The sequence below is a fragment of the Strongylocentrotus purpuratus genome, unplaced genomic scaffold (assembly GCF_000002235.5).
Source record: "Strongylocentrotus purpuratus isolate Spur 01 unplaced genomic scaffold, Spur_5.0 spur5_scaffold_21, whole genome shotgun sequence".
Taxonomy (NCBI): Eukaryota; Metazoa; Echinodermata; class Echinoidea; order Camarodonta; family Strongylocentrotidae; genus Strongylocentrotus; species Strongylocentrotus purpuratus.
In genome coordinates, this window is record NW_022145607.1 from 2,326,356 (window position 1) to 2,344,611 (window position 18,256).

The 18,256-nt window shown below is 37.5% G+C and overlaps 1 long non-coding RNA gene across 2 annotated transcripts; it reads right to left on the reverse strand.

The window, feature by feature from the left end:
* Positions 1–7,747: 7,747 nt before the first annotated feature.
* On the reverse strand, positions 7,748–17,229 carry LOC115928197. 2 transcript variants are annotated; one of them, XR_004065934.1, is made up of 5 exons: positions 17,155–17,229; positions 10,365–10,457; positions 9,753–9,889; positions 8,815–8,931; positions 7,748–8,322 (listed from the first exon to the last, which is right to left on the reverse strand). It is a non-coding gene; the product is annotated as an uncharacterized LOC115928197 (long non-coding RNA). The 2 variants fall into 2 exon arrangements; XR_004065935.1 differs by having other exon boundaries at positions 7,748–8,344.
* Positions 17,230–18,256: the final 1,027 nt, after the last annotated feature.

Consider the following 18,256-nt stretch of genomic DNA (forward strand, 5'->3'; position numbering starts at 1 on the left):
ATTACACATTCCTTTACACGAAACAAATTTGCTTGATTTTAAGTTATTCTATACAAAAGCGAACTAGACAACTTTGTTTTTTGAGCAACCATAATAGCTATATTTTGATCATGAACAGCAACATCAATGATTCTTTTCTTTTCCTATTCACATTGATAGCATTTCTCTTTCCTTATCTTCTTCTGAACCCCACATGCATCTCAACATTTTGTATTATTTTCTGTACCCTCGATCTCTCACTTCTGTTGTCATTGTCTACTCTTTGTATTATGACCGTGTTCTTCTATCTTTGTCGGGTAAAGTATTTTCTTGTCCCCTTCTCGTCTCTGTTGGCATCCCCCTTTTTATTTCCCCTATTTTGTAGTTCCTTTTGTAGTTACAGATTAGTTAATTTAATTACTCATTATTTCTAAGTATCATTTGAGGTGTTCACACTTGTACAAGCTTTGCTTTTTAATGGACCCCTCTGTTTCCAACATGTATTTCTTACATTTGTTTTAAATGCCTATAATTGATTTGTAATATTTTGTTGGAAACATGAATAAATTTGAAATTGAAAAAAATAGTTTGATCATGAACAGCAACATCAATGATTCTTTTGTTTTCCTATTCACATTTACAAAATTGAATGTACATTGAAAAAAAAAAGTATTTTAGTATGAAATAGGATACCGATAATGTCACACTAGGCAAACCACATACACTTAAAAATGCGTCCATTTTGTTTGTTATGACCCACACTGGGACACAAAGAGGTTCAGAAAAAGATTGAGTGACTACACTGAAGAATAAAAAAATCCACCTACTAAATAAATGTATGGACATCCATACAACACGATCATCGTCCATATTTTCCCTTTCCATAATTCAGAATTTGTGTGATCTTGTGGCCGTGTGCAAAATGAATAGCAGGCCCATACCATTGACATGCTAAAACTTGTGGCAAAATATAGCTCAGCAAGTTTGACGGGCAATCCAGCCCTTGTAATGAGTCCAATGGTATAAAAGCAGGAAAATAAGATAAATAAAATATTGAGATGTTTGAGATATCAGAATAAGGCAAAATAGAGTCATATAGTTGAAGAAACGAATACATGTAATTGTCAAATGCGAATTACCTCATTCATTCAATGCTGGATTCACATTTACCTGTTGTAGGGACTTTTCAGGTAGGTGGTATGATGGTGAGAATTAAGAAAATGAAGTAGTATATTTTAACACTCTTTTATTTCAATTTTAAGTCTAAGGTTGGGTGACTTCAGTTTATTTAAACCTTTTGGGACAAGATCTTTATTAAAGGGCAATCCAACCCTTGTAATTAATTGATTTGTATGAAAGCAGAAAACTAACAGAAACAGAATGGCAAAAGTTTGAAATGAATCGGATCAATAGTAAGGAAGTTTTGAATGTTTGAAATATGAGATCACTATAAAAGTCTATGCAAATCTCAGATTGGTGATTTAGTCAATGGATTGTGATGTAGGACGTGGATTACTCGCCAATTGTCGTCTACACAAATATCTCCAATTTCTGTTTTTCTCGTAAGTTCCTTCACCCTTGGAGGACTACTTAAATATATTTTATTATATGTTTATTATATATTATTATAGGTCCCCTGAAAAGAATAGACCCCTCTGAGCCATTATCTGTTGAAAACAAATTAATTTTTAGTCATTTTATATGTTGGAACAGATAGGAAAGTAATCCGGCACTACATCACATTGACATTACCGCTTCAGCCACTGTGAAGTGCCCCTACGTATAGTGATTACAACTTTACAAAATGCATAACTTTCTTACATTTATTCAGATTTAATTGGAACTTTCATCAGTTTGCTTCTAAACTAGATATCTATTTGGGTTAGATATCTCTTTAAATTGATGGTACATTGTTCTTAAAAATGTTACTCTACATTGTTATCTCAGAAATCAATACACGAGTGCAAAAAAAATTGTTTAAAAGTTGAAACAACGACCAATATTGATCGAAACACAATGTCGAACAAACTTCAATTGACATTCTCTTTTCATAATTTCTTAACAATTTCTTTTCAATTCTTAACCTAGCTGCGTACACAACGTAAAAATATCATTTGAAGTTATTGCATTTCCCTTCTTTGAGATCCAGCCTAGGAACGAACCACACACAAAAAAGAACAACAACAAACTAGACATATAATACTTGTTTGGAACAAGTATAGGTGGGCTGGTCAAACTGAACTTTGAGACAAAATAGAGCAAAAATAAGCGAGATACTGCTAAAAAAACAATGTCATGTAGATTAAAGATGTGAACGAAATTCATCTTCAATAGGCATAACACGCTACTTAAGAAATTTCTGATATGTGCCCTTTAATCGTAATTTTCACTATGATGACGTCATCAAAATGAAATGTTTTAATAGTCAAAGGAGATGGTACAGTAAAAGGCCAAAAAGAAAAAAAAAAGGGAAGAAAAATATTCTTGGAGACGCCCGGACTCGAACCAGGGATCTCGAGGTAGGAAGTCAAATGCGTTACCGATATACCAAAACATTTCCCATAGCGATTACACGTAAACAAAAAATGGAATTCTCAAATCCCACTTTGCAAGTGAAATATGAGCATGATTCCGGCATGTGATCGAAAAATAAATGAAACATTTATGGTAGCTTATTGTCTCAGCTACAACATACTAAAAGCTCAGCAAAAACAAAACTAAAACGACGGAGATATTGCTCGTGAAAGACGGGAATGTAGAATCCAGTTTTGAGAAAAAGTAATGTCCCATAGAGAATACACGCAAAATGTGAAAAATTGACATGCCTCCTTTAATTGCTAAAATACGGCATGATGCCTTTGTCTAAATGAAAAATAGTTATTATTGAGCTTGTAGAGAATTATTTTAGCTACATCATATCGGAATTTGGAAGAAAATCGATCAATATTTACAGAGATACAATCAATTTTCCATAAATATGCTGACGTCATAATATGCAAATTCGTATTTTGAGTTCCAAGGCCAGTATGATGATGTTACGATACACCTAATGGCCAAATGAGACATGGAATCATATCTCCGACTCATACTCTATCTAAATATGAAAAAAATTTAAGGTCACGGTTCATTCCAAAGAGCTATAATGGATTTTGTATAGGCATGTTTTTGCCCATATATGCTATGTATTAAAAGAGCTCGCGCGCACTGACATTTATCTTGAATTGACGCTCATCTTGTTATTAATGGTCATAAAGAAATAAACATGGTATCAAATTCCTTGAAAAAATATAAGAAATATCATGAAAGAAAAAAAAATGGCGATTCTATGTTTTGTAATGGTGTAACGCGCGAAAACGCTCGCGCATGCGCGTACGCGCGATTTTTTTATAAAATGCTTAAAATGACCTAAAACGTATGCAAACAATTTTTTAAAAATTTTGAGCATTTAAAAATTTTGCGCGCGCACTGACGCGCGAACGTACGCGGACGCGCGCGTTTTTTGGCCTGAAATTGACCGGACGGATATTGACCTTGATCATGATAAATATGAATGAGAAATGACTTACGGTTATGAAAATATGATCATGAGTAAATTTTCAGAAAATTTCACAAAATGGCGCCTAGATGACGTCATCAGTCAAGGTCAAGGTTGAAAACTTTGCTGTGCTTTGTTCATATGCCTATACATACGTGGGCCAAATTTAAAGACATTTGATTGAGCCATTTTCAAATTATCTTGCACTCAAAAAAGTGGGTCGAAATAAGAAAAATAAAGAAATAAATAAAGGCGATTTTAACAAAAATATAAGGTGGTCTGTATTAAATACAGCCCACCTGATAATGTGAACAGCCTCATACCACAGGAAAAGTTACGTAAGGGTGTGGGTATAGGTGTGTGTTTGTGCGTGCATGTAGGCGCGTGTAATTGGGTTTTACAGACGTGTGCCAATCAAACATGATCAATCGTGTATCGGAACCGAACTCTTTGACAGTAATCGTTACAAGAAGTCTTGGTAGGAATGTTTATGGAACTGGTTATCGCAAGGACTTATTTTATATGGGTTCGGCATAACAAATCCCTTGTTATAAAGAAAAAATGAGGTACTCCCTCCAACCTAAAGAAAACAAAAGTGAAGAAGAGGAGAGAAAGTACCAGCGAAAAACGATGATGGTATAAATATAACGTTAAGACAAAGTAACACTAACCAGGAAATTCTTATATACCTATCAAAGATGTTCGGCAGAGATTATTAATTGGATTTAACTTACATAAATACCTTGGACTTAAAGTTTTGAGAGCCAAGCACTAAAACATTATTACAAAAACATTGCCAGTCTTCAGATCAATCGGAAAGTATCACAAGAAGAGAAAGATGTGTTGATGTTGATGACAGTACGACAGTAAGACAATATACATGGCAGTGGGCTGTACTGCAACTGAAGAAGAGCTTTGGTTGTGGGATTTTACATTTACATATTTTAATTTAACGATGTAAGAATATCAATGTTTATATGAATAGCTGACTGAGCAACTTCGCATTTCATTACGCCTTCAAGACTGACAAAAAAAACTCGAATAATAATAAGAAGAAAGGTACCTGTTGAAGTTTGGGAGGCGTGTAATAATATTCCTTTATTGTAAGTTGGGAAAGAAGAAAACACAAAAGATTAAATTTGATGGCAAAAAACACATTTAAAAACAGTAAAGATACAAAGGTATTCCTACCATTTATGATTTGATTAGTAACGTCAAATTATATATCGTTTCGTTTCACCTATACATCTACAGCGTACTAGAATTTCAAACGAAAAAATCCCCTTTAAAATGAAAAAAAAATAAAAAGGAGGAATTCAATTTGTTACAAAAGAATCGAGAAGTTGTGCCAAAATAACATCACCCACCGTGACCGACTCTTCAATAGGAGTAGCTCCTTATCAATAGAAATGTTTATGAATTCGCAACCTCCCTTTTCTTTGTCCCCAATTTCCACCCGATACCAATACAGTTACAGTAAAGTATCGAAGCAGATTACCCAAAGTTGCTCAGTAATATCAGAGCAGAATATGTAATCTGAAACCCAGGTGACAAAGTTGCTCTGGTAATGAACTGGAACTATTGTCACCTAGGTTAGATTTATAGAACAGTAGTGAACTGTAGGATTGAGTAATTTGTGCGCCCTGATAGTACACTGGTCTGATGAGTTTTCTTTACTCCAGACTTTACCTATTTTTAATCGCATGGGCAATGAAAATATAAATGATATAAAATAAAACGCGTGCATGCTCCTCTGTGTAAGTTGTTCATGTTGTTTAATGTTCACTTATTGATTTAGATTTTGTTGGCACTGACATAACTTTTTTTAATTCACTTTTTTAAATATTTTTAGGGGGGTAGGGGCAATGCTTCATGCATGCATAAACAACGAATTAAGCAAGATCATAGCTTTAAAAGAACCTAGCGGTAAAGAGTACCAATTGATCACCAAAACAAAGGTTGTAGTGAAGTTAGGAGTTTCATTTGTTCATAGGCCGATTGTATAACATTTTAAAAGAGCTATACATTGATATTACCCCTATTCATAGACCCTCGATTAACATAAAATCGTCTTGTGAGTAGACTATTACCTCTTACTTAAATGTTATCCAGATTACGGTAGCCACAGTAACGCACTGTTCCTCTTTATCACCTGAGTATTATAGTGTCTCTCCTTCTTTCCTCGTCCCCTTCTATTCTCTCGATCCCTCATCCCCATTCTCCTTTGATTTTCCCCTGCCCCCCCACCCCCCATGCACCCCTTCAGCCATTTCCCTCTCTTCGCCGTAAACCCAATCATCTTTCCCCCATCCTCTCTAAACTCGTTCTTCCGCCGGTTTGCTTGCTCATCCCTCCCCTCCTCCCCTTGCCTTACCGCTTCCCTTCTCTAGCTCTCTGTTTACCACTCTCTCCTTCTTTTTTCTCTCCCCTTTCATTCTCTCCTTCCTCATTCTCCTCCAACTTTCGTCTTCTACCTTTAATTCGCTCTTATCCGTTAATCCCAGTTTATCCAATCCTTTCCCCTAATTCCTTCACTCCCTTTTCCCAAACCTTCATCAACTCATTCTCCAGTCGGCCTGCTTATTCCGCCACCCGCCCCCCCCTCCTCAATCTTCCTTCCCTCCACCCCGCACGCGCTCTTTCTCCCTTTCTCTTTCCCTTCACTATCCTGCGCTAGCTCTTCTTATTTCCCCTCATTTCCTAAACGCTCAACGGAGTATACGCCCTTATTCCCTTACCCGGCCGGCCGCCCTCTTAAATCCAAAAGAATGCCCCCTTTCGCCTTCTCCCCACCTCCGCTCCCTTTTCTCCACGTCTTATTAATGTTGGTCCCTCTCTCGATCCCCCTTTCTCCCTGCTTCCCCTCTCAAGGCGCGGATCCAGGATTTCTTAGGGGTGGGGGCCCAATTTTTTTTCTTTTTGCTCCCGGAAATTTGAAAATCGCGCCAGCCGAAAATGTGCTCAGTGGGGGGTTGGGGGGGGGGGGGGGTGGCGGGTAGTAGTGAGCACATTTTTTTGGGGGGAAGCCCTCTAAAATTTGCATCCCCCCCCTCCCCCTTGAGCGGCAGGGGGGGGGGGGGGCGTGGGGGGGGGGGTGGGGTAAAATTAACGTGTTTTTACATTTTTATTTTCGAAGGGGGCCCCCCCCCCCCACCCAGATCCGCCACTGCCCCTCTCTTACCTCGCTCTCTCAGCTCCACCGTTCCTCTCGCTTTCCTCTACTTTTTGTTCCCCCTTTAACCTCCCCTTAGTGGGGTAGTGAGCACATTTTTTTTTTTTGGGGGGGGGGGGGCCCTCTTAATTCCCCCCCCCCCCCCTTGGTGCTCAAGGGGGGGGGGGCGGGGCATCTCCCCCAAAAGGTTAAATCGACGTGTTTTTACACGTTTTATTTTTGAAGGGACGGCCCCCCCCCCTGCTCCGCCACTGCCCCTCTCTCACCTCGCTCTCTCAGCTCCACCATTCCTCTCTGTTTCCTCTACTTTCTGTTCTCCCTTTAACCCCCCCCCCCATTAATTCCTCTTTTTCCCCCTGCTTTCACAGAGTCTATATCACCTCCCATTTCTTGGTCTTCCTCCTCTTTCAGCCTAACATCATATATCGGGCATATATCATTATTATTGTCCCACTCATTTCTAGCCCTTCCTCCATTTTCTTCCCCATTTCATCCTCTTTTTCCTCACTCAATCCATCTCCTCCCTTCTTCCCTATTCTACTCTATATACCTCTCTCTTCTACCTCCTGCTCCCGCCCTCCTTTACCCCTCCAATTCTGTTTTCCACACTCAGTCTCCTTCTCACCTCGTCCCCTTCTATTCTCTCGATCCTCCTTCCCCACCCTCTCTAAACTCATTCTATCGCCTCATTCGCCGTCTTGCTCATCGTGTTGATATAGGTGATATATTACTATATTATCCTTGTCTCCTTATGTAGAAAACAAAACCTGTTACAATACAAAATATGGGGCACCTATCCCTCTTCACCAACCTCTCCCCGAATCAAAGAATATGTACAACTCATGGTTGGGAGGAACAAAAATTTAAATTTCCTCATAAAAGGAATCAATGTTACTGATCATGCTGAGCTTATAATGCAGTCGCTTGTCTTCACACATTCTTTATATATGAAACAGCCCCGGCAACTGAGTGGCCGGTGGCCCCCTATCACACTGCCCAAATCGCGTTCCAGAGAAGAACAAAGTCCACACAAAGAAATAAAATTCTCGACAAGAGTCAAGTGTTGAAGTGGATAGTAACTTTATTACAATTTATTACATATAATCATGAAAAGTCACATCTATGGGCTGGAAGCCCCCAACTCTGCTAAAACTTTAGCACCTCATGGCGGCAAAGGAAATGAGGTATGAAACAAAATGAGGAAGTCATCCGAAAAGTAAAAGCTCGTGCCAATTCAGGAACTGCTTCCCATTTTATACCTTCTGACACGTGTGTTGCCCCTTAATAGGGCGTGTCACTACGAGGCAGTGCGTCAAATTAATCCCTGGAACCATATACACCCATATTAAAAGGAAATTTATTAATTTTGCGAACTTAACCTCCAGAGTTGAGCTCACCGGACCCACCATTACTCCTCTACAATCCATTGATGTGTATTGCATGTATTCCACAGTCAGGAGGGTCACAAACCCCTCTACATGTACATCCACTGTCACATCTTGATTCTTGAGATGAACTCGGTAGAAGTATCCACATTGTTTTGGAGTTGCATGCTCCTTCTGGTGACTGCTCCCCCCTTCAGCTACTAGTACAGAAAAGTCCAATGGCATCCTTGTACGCAATTCCGACAAGCCGGCTGTTCATGAATAAAATATAAACTATTTTCAAATAGTATACAACTTTAGGAAGTCAAGCTGACATCATCAGTGTATTTCTTCTTCTTTTTCTTCTTGTTCTACTTCTTCTAGTAAGTAATCTTCAAAGAGTTATTCGTTTTATAAAAACATATTGTTCGTTCGACAGGAGTACATTCCTTATTTTCCATGCTTATCAGCCCAACGACAGATCCCAGATAATTATAATAATACATGGTCTTCATGGTCTGAAATGAAATTACTGTATTACCAAACATGCTTTTCATTACTAATATACTACGTTTGCGTAAAAGATCTAATTAAACATTCAGACCATTGTTTTTATGTTTAAAATCACCAATCCAAACGTTGAACTTGGGTTACTGTTGTTAAGAAAATATATTGTGAAAGTGGGATGGGTTGCATGTGGTAAGGATGTGTTGCATGTTAACAATTGCAACAGAAAGTTCTCGCTCTTCTATGGGGCGACTTACTTCAGACACTGTCATCTGGCCTCCGAGCTTTAGACAGCAAGGTCCTTGTCTACCATATCATTGTGAGCTTCTCATTCTACCCTTCATTTGCATGAAATACATTACATGTACAGGCACCTGTTTGTATAGAGACATAAAATAAATTCACTTTTACGGCATGTTCATGAAAGCAATGTGAAGTACTAATTATAAAGTGAACAGCAGGGTAGGGTTCTTGCAGAATTTCTAGAACTCGCAGTAAGGGTGTAATAAATATAAACTTTGAACAATACTGGTATGTAGAAAGGGATTTAGGGTAGCCCGAAATTGGGTCTGGCAATGTTTAATACATTTAGGGTTGACATTATGTTTAGCAATGGATCCAGGATTAAAGTTAAGAATTCATTTTGTGTTACAACATAACCAGTACATAAATGCAAATAGAGCACGTTGTAAAAATCGCTGAATTCTTTTAATTGGTAATACAGTGCTACATGTTTCACAAACTGCAGGCCAGTGTGTTTTTACTTTATAAAATCTATTTTAAATGATACTGTGTTACATATTTTTTTCTCTTCCACTCTACATCATGTTTCTGCTTTCACAATACAGAGGAAGATTTTAAAACTACCATTGATGAGTAAAAGATACATGCAGCTCCACCAGCACCTGGAAAATCAAGTTGTACAACACCTTCTCCTGAGACAATTGCTTCACATAATTTTTCTACACTATTAAACTTCATCCCTAGGCCTAACCCTAAACCTAAACCACCTTAATCACAATTCCAACCCTCAGTCTAACCCTACACCTTTGACAAAATAAAGCCTAGAGTAGTCGTTGCTGGAGCAAATGTTGAGTTACTAAAAATGCCATGACAGACTCATATGCTATGAATTTATCTCTGTTTCTTTCCCTGATTTGTTAAAAAAAACATTGTAATATGCATTATGAATTACCAGTCCATTGTGCTTCGCTCATATATTGCCAGGCACAAGAGGCCATCGCTTAGAGGTAAGGGGCAGAACATCAAGACTGGAAGTGGAACCTCAAGGCACCCCATGATCTCTCAACAGCAAGCCCTTCCTCTCCATCTCTGGAACCGAATTATAAAAATATTCAATAAATATTAACCAAATATGTAAGAATACACAAAAATTGCATTATTTTTTTTTCTTCAATTGTCTTCAATGTTTACTTTCTTTTTCAGCAAAATATGAAGGTCAATTATTTTCTTTTTGCTTGTCATTCTGTTTCGTGTATAGGACTCCCCCCCCCCCTCCCCCCATCCCTTCTTCAAGGCCTTCAAATGTTAATTATAAAAAAAATATATATTGGAAGTTAAAATACACTATAAATAAACACTACAGCAACTTGTTAGTAGACATCTTGTTGCACACATACCATGTAGCCACCCCTGAATCGATACTTCTCATACCAGCCCTTTGCATACCCCTCCAACTTGGCCTTATTTAATGCCCTCACCCATTTAAAAATTTCCTTTTACTTGACTAACTAAACAGGTGAAGTTTTAAAAAGTCCAAGTTAAAAAAAAAATTAAAAAAAATTACCTTTTCTTGTTGTGGTCCGTTTTCTCCAGGACATTCTTGTTTCAGGCACATACTCAAAGAAGCAAGCATATGGTAATACACTCTGTATATTTCCTGTAAAAGAGAGGGGGAAAATTTATTCTTAAAATAGCTAGGTTCACATTCAGACTCAGTGACTGATACAATGTTTGCAGTCTAAAGACTGAGAGTAGAGACAGAGTCTTGATGTAAACTAAGAGACATAGAGTCAAGACTGCGCAAAAAAAAGATCAATACTCTAGAGTAAATTTAGAAACCACTAGCATGACTAGGCACTAGACTACACTACACTGCAGAGTGCAGTATACTTCTTCTCCTTCTTGAAGATAATCTGCCTCCTATCCTTCAATACCGGTACTGAAGATTCTTGCAGATGCCGTATATTCATGTATATATATATATATATTCGGCCTGAGTGGGGTGTGCAGGTAGACCACTACATCAGGTTTTTCCCCTATTCTTATACGAATAGTGCCGTGGGTTCTTAACGTGCAAGGGTAGTGATTATCCTGTACACAGGGTCTCCTTTTAACATCCTATCCGAGACGGATTGTTTTCCATGTAACATAGCCTGCGTCTATGAAACAACAAGGGGAGGGGCACGTTAACACACAACGCTTGCTTCAGTCATCCGCCTGGGTGCGATTCGAACCCAAGATCTTTGGGCCGACAGGCAGACGCTTTACCGACTGAGCCAATTTGCCTCCTAGTCCTCCTACTGTCTACCGACTAGACTCTAGATTATTTACATTTCTATTTTAATTCTAACTTAACTAAAGTCTAGTGAAATCTTTACTCCAGGGAGCTCCGTCACCGAAGCCCTTCGGAGGCCGTAGGCGGAGTTCTCTGAAGCATGTACATGTATAGCATGGAGTTAGTGAAATCTAAACACTGTTTGGGGGTTTGCAGTTTATTGCAGGAGTTGTTGTTTTGGCTGCTTACAGCTTAGCCTGCCCTTGAAATAAAAATGGAATTTTCAATTCTAAATTTATTAAATCCGACAGCCAAGTCCGGATAACAGCAACGGATGACAGTAGATCTACTACTACAGTATACCACTCCAGCAAAGTATAGACTGATATAGACCGAAAGCTTCAGTCTCTGATATCGACGGTTGTTCTGCTGAAATTGCATCTGGCTCATCTGACCGCCTCTATACATAGACTGAAGTACGTCCTATGGTGACTGAGTGGAACAAATGGTTTGGTTCGGCAGGACCGCGATGAATGAGATATGCAACAAGATTTTTACTCTTTACATCCTCATATATTCACTTTGGCTGTAAAATTACATTTGACTATATTAACAAATAAAAAATAACAAAGAAATATCTACTTTGACTTACGATAGCTTGCTCATTTAGATCCTACATTAACAAGTCAACGCAAAGCGTAGCATCCCCTCGCAGGGTACAAATGGCCTATATACATGTACATCAGAACAAGTTAACTCCATTGGACTATACTATTATATTACTAGGCAAGGAAGTTAACCACATTTTCACATATATGACCTTTCACCTTTCACCTACATACTCGGAAATTAAACTGAGCCTGTATTTTGATATCATGTACCTTCATATCAAATTTCATTAAAATCCGTCAAACATTACCGAAGTTATTGATCGGAATCCAAAATTGTTACGGACGCACGCACGGACGCACGGAAGGGCGGACGGCAGTGTTTCTATATCCCCTCCGACTTCGTTGCTAGGGGATAATGATTAATCCGAGAAAGTCTTGTAGTCAACATGATTCGTTGTCAGCCACCTGGTTTTTAGATGATGAATATTCATTTTTTCTAGACTAGTACTAGCCTAGATCTAGTAGTAGTAGACCTCTAGGTGTCATCAATTGTCACTAGATCTAAGTAAAGTACACATTTTGAGTGAAATCAGCTGAGTTTTGTACAGTGCTGTGTGAAATGTTGAGAATCAATAGCACAGCTTTTAATACACAGCCAGGACGCAGGAGGCGAGTTTGCTCAGTTAGTAAAGCGTCTGCCTGTCGAAGCAAACATGGAGATATAGATCTAGGTCACGTCTACTAGAATAGCGCTTAATACAAATGTCTCTCAGCGCCTTTACTTTAGGCCTAAGCGCTTTACAACAAGTATATAGACCCTAAATATTATTAGATCTACTATCCTTCTTCTTCAAGATAATCTGCCTCCGGCCTCCTTCAATACTGAAGATTCTTCAAGATGCCTGCCCTAGAATCTATACCATTGCCATATACTTTAGTACTAGGCCTGATTGGGGTGTGCATGTGGACCATTACACTAGGGTCTAGATTTCACTACTTACTAGACCTCTAGATCTAGCTATAATTTATAGCTACGAATAGTGCAATGAAATGGATCTTTGCAAGGGTGGTGACTCTCCTGTACACGGGACCTCCATTTAACGTCCTATCCTGTTTTCCACTTGACATAACCTGCGCCTATGAACAAGGGAAGGGGAACGTTAACACACTTCAGTCATCCGCCTGGGTTCGGGTCGAACCCGGGATCTCCCTTCTTAGATCTAGACTAGACCTATATAAAAATTAAATATTATTTATTATTATTATGCAGCTAGACTATGTGTGTTCAGTAGACAGTAGGCCGTAGGGTCTGTTGCGAAAATGCCCGGGAGTTCTAGGGCGGGCACTACATGCAGCTTCCGCTCTCAGGTCGCGCCTGAAATTGGGCAATTTAATTAGATCCGTCTAACTTACTTAGGCCTACTCATGCACTCGCCCCGGCAGCGTTATTTTTTTATGCGGCACAGATTGGGGCTTTTTTTAAAAAGGGGTCTTGGATTTACAGACTAATAGTGGTCGTGTGCGTACTAGACAGTTAGTAGTAGAGGTCTGTTTTTAATAGTGTTACGTGTAATCCACTACCGTATAGAAAATCATTACATCAACAATTAAAATGAAATTGGAAATCTAAAGAGGAGGCAGCACGTCAATAAGGAGAAAATCACAATAATTAGTCAATAAAACTTAACTAACTTAAACGAAGAGGAATGTTATCTAAACACATAGTTCGCGATGGATATTCAAACTTCTTCGCTCGCTAATGCGCTAGCGAACATGACTAGTCTCACGTACGTGCAGACACTATTCAGAAGGGAAAGAACGTACTTCCCATAGGCTCAACACGCGCCATGCCCCAATCTGTGCCGCATAAAAAAATAACGCGCCCCGGCCACAGAACTCTTAAATACGTAGAAGGATCATAGGGGTGCGAAAAATGTGGCCAGCGCTCGTACGTGATCACGTGACGTCCGCCATTTTCGTGAGTCCTCTTTTGTGTTCGCCGCTTTTTCTCATAAACAGGCTCGAATTCGTTTAATTTGTGACTGTTTATCAAGCACTATGCCGTTTTGTACGGCATTTAACTGCACCAAACGTCGGTAGAAAGGATGTGAAAAGACTTTCTACAGGTAAGTTTAATAGACCGATGCAGTAATGAATTATTAGAGTTTAATGAGTCTATCAGTGATGTTTAAAGATAGCCTGTATTTTTGTAATATGTAGTCCCATGTATCCATTTTGACGTTTTATTTTAATAGAACAACAAATGAAGTTAATAATCGCACACAGACAGTTACAAACAAAATAAGATTTTTTCAGCACAGCCTATAGATCTAGGCTATATTATAGACTAGACCAGGACCCTGTCTTACATTTATTAATATTAGTGAATTTGAATTTGGATTAATCAATTGATTTGGATTAATCGCAACGACGCAAGTCCTCCAAATAATCGCAAGTTTGCATTCTCCTATCTCTCTATTTCTCTCTCTTGTCATTTTAGACTATCAAACAGGGCAATTTATGCTTCATTCTCATGGGTGTCTGTTCAACCACGATCCAAGCTGCAACAGAAAGATGACTCCAACTTTCGCTCTGGAGAGTGCAGGAGCCGGCATATCAAATGCATTACACTGGTCAGACCCAAACCACTTGAAGACGTCAGAGCTGTTCTGTGTTCATGCTGAATGCAGTCCCCCAAAATCCTTGAAAGAGATGTCGTGCAGAACCAGATCATTCATAGTTTGTATTTGTAATTTAATTTTAAACTACAAATACAAACTCTGTTAACAATAACAGGAACTGACTGTCATATGCCATTGAACGGTGAATTTTCAATCCTAATCACAAGCTCATTCGATATTTTCTCATCCATGTATTATGTAAATCTCCAAGCTTGAGGTTGAGGATACAGTTATAGAAGGATATATCACTTTATTAATGTTCTAGAGTAACTCATTGATATTTTGAAGTCCGTTTATCACAATGTCTTATTTAAAGATACAACGCAACTTTTTGGTGGTGACTTTTTCAATATTTAGTCCAATGTGTTAGGTATTATAATCTTCAGGTTTTTGGCATGAGTGGATGCTTCTTATGTGTTAATTCTGGCATTTTTGTGTCATTTTGTTTTGTTATAGAAGAAGTCCATGCTATGTTTCATACAATGTACAATTGATTTTTTTTTATTATTGATACATGTTGTTTACATAATTTTGTCACTGAAATGATGTTTAAGTCTGTGGCAATTTACTTAACTTGCCTTTGCCATAATAATTTACATACATATATGTAACCTAAGATTTCTATATATTTGTTATATTGTACAGATTTACTAGTGAAGATTTATATAAGGTGTGCTCAATTTAGTGTGATGCAATATCGTTTTCAAGAAAACTGTTGAATGTCATGATTAGGATAAATCTGTTTTAGGATGTATACTTTCTCACTACAGTTTTGTTTATCTTCAATGTGCATGATGTCCTATGAAGTGTAGCCAGTACCAGGTCAATTTTATTGTTCATCTCATCAAATTTGATATCGATGTGATAACTGCCAAGTACCGTAGTCTTTCCAGTTCTAATTTGCTGTTAAGTCTCGATCGCCCAGAAAAATGGAAATTGATATGTGTAAAGAAAAGTTTGCAGCAGCATTTTATTTTATTTTGTAAATGAAATCTAAATTCAGATAATTAATTGGTTGCTCATGTATGTAGACTGAAACGGTATAAGTTGAGTTTTAGTGGTAATATGCTTTACTTGCCTTTGTTGTGCCAATTCATGCCACAGTTACCTGTTCAATTTTATGAAGAGATGGTTGCAGAAATTTATATATACAATGATCCTAAAACAAAACAGTATAGTGATGGGTGCTGATGACCTTCTATTTTTTTTTTACACATGGGTGAGATAACAATGATTGTCAAATATTCCATGGATGATGAGGAACAATAGTAATTGAAATGATAAGGGAGTTCTGAATTTTTATTACAATTCCATCATCATATTCATCTATTTATTAAATGATATCAATAAAGCATATGCCAAATTTGCTTTGTTTTATGAAGAAATACTTTGTGGATCAGCATCTAAAAACCAACAGAATGCAAAGAAAAAAGATCCTTGAAACTGGCTCAAAATAGTATTCTGATAGATTGTTATATTGTGATCATAAGTTTATAATGAGTTTGCTGCATGTGTGAGCAATTTGTCAGGTTATAGGGTTTATGTAACAAGTACCGTAATCATAATTTATTACTCGTGGTACTAAATATGCATTGACTAATTGTACTAATTTATTACTTGCCAATGATTCGCCATTTGTTACGCTTTACCATATTTACATTATAGTTTATTGACATTGTGAACTTAAATTCATTTTGAAAGAATAAACATAAGAACTTAGTGGATACCAATAACATCATGTCTATCAAATTTTATTCCAGGTAGTTTGCCTTCTTCTCTCTTCTTTGCATATTTGTTTTTGTTGCTTATGTTTTTTTTTATACATGCTTTTGTTGTTGTTGTGATGTACATTGTATGTAAATATATGAAGGTGATTGAGTGGACATGTGCTAGCATATGTTAATTGAAGAATGACATGCATGCATGTGTGTGTAGAAGGGGTCTTGGCACTCTGGACGAGAATAATTTCGTATCAGTAAACTCTATAAATAACCCCTCCTAAAAATAATATTAAAAAGAAGCTGTTTAGTAGGCCTATCTGGAAAGAGGATTACAAAACGTTAACTTGTTTGTTTTATCTTGGTCTTGCATGAAAGAGAACCCAATTCAACTTGTATATAATAAGATAACGCATGCCATTAATTGATATATGAAAAAGCCGACTTCAATTTCAAGTGCTGCTAAGACGAAATCATAATGCTCTGAAAAGAATATCAGAAAAGCATTTAATTGTCATCATCAATACCCCCCCCCCCCTAAAATAATATTAAAAAGAAGCTGTTTATATAGTAGGCCTATCTTCAAAGGGGATTTTAAAAAGTTATTTTGTATAATTGGTCTTACATGAAAAAGAACCAAATTCAACTTGTATATAATAAGATAACGCATGCCATTAATTGATATATGAAAAAGCCGACTTCAAATTTCAAGTGCAGCTAAGACGAAATCATAATGCCCTAAAAAGAATTTTAGAAAAGCATTTAACTGTCATCGTGTGCATTATGTTCGACTGGGCTTTGATAGCTGAAAAGATCGTGGACCCAGCAAAATGGCGGCGTGTGCACTCGAGCGTATCTCCCCAGCGCGCATAACGGCCACACGTCGATCTGTGCATTGTGAATAGGGATGAGCGTTCTATGTATTTAAGAGTTCTGTGGCCCCGGCACACGAGCTCTAACTCTCAGGATCAATCTTTGTTTAACCTCCGGAAAGTATTCAAATATCAAAAAATACATAAATATCACCTTATGAATACGAAATTACGGAATAAATATGACATGTACTTACAGGATTTCTACAGAAAACCGTGTCCAGCACCGAAGTTGCCTAGCTGTTACTGTATGTTGTCACAGATAAGGTCGTTGTTTACGTTTTAGTTGGATATGTAGGCGCGCGCTAGAGCGAGCGCTACAGTGCAATTAGACTCGTTCGCGAACTATCAATACATATTATTGACTATATAAACTTGTTATTTGTTTTATGAAACGGATTTTTACTTCTATCGCAGATTGAATTCTTAATTAGATGTGTTATAAATAACAAATTTGTTATATTTATTCGATTCTGAGTTCAATGCTGCGGATATATTCGAGTCTCTTAAGACTTCTGGTGCATTTGAGTCTTGAACAAGACTATTCAGTCGCTACCCTTGGTAGGCTGTTCTTAAAGAAAAGATCCGCAATTGTCAATGACTGCTAATTTGTGTCGATCACGTTGTCATTTAAGTTGTAGGCAGTTTTGTTTGTTAAAGTTCTGTTTCAAAGGGAAACAATTATCTTCATAAGCCAATTAAGTCGAATTCAGAAGAATGTTAGATGGTGCAGAGGTACAGCTCAATTAGACTATACTGTGAAACTAAGGTCAGTATATAGCTAGAGAAACACTGATAATGAATATATGATGATGACGATAATAATAATAATAGTAATAATAATGATAATAATAACAACAATAAAAACTTACAATAATGATAATAAACCATATGTTTGAGGCTTGGAGCTTTTATGTCACTGAGTCAATTCAGTTCGCACCATTTGACAGTTTTGGTTAAATTATGCTCTCGCCAGATCAGACATTGAATATATATTTTTCAAATTAAAACTTTGTATGTATTTAAAAACAAAATTGAATAGCGGAACTACAATTCATCGCCCCAGATTTAATACCGCTTGAACACTCATGCTGAGGATCAAATTACAAGAAACATAATAGCATATATACCTCAAAGTTAATTGTGCTGAAAATAAAGTTTATTGAGGGGGTGCATTAAAAGAAAACATATGGAGATAATGAATAATAACATATGCAAGGTAAACCAAAAAAGCCCAAATCTATACCATATAGATGAATACCAAGGTTTGATTGTTCTAAAACGACTGCAGGATTAAAT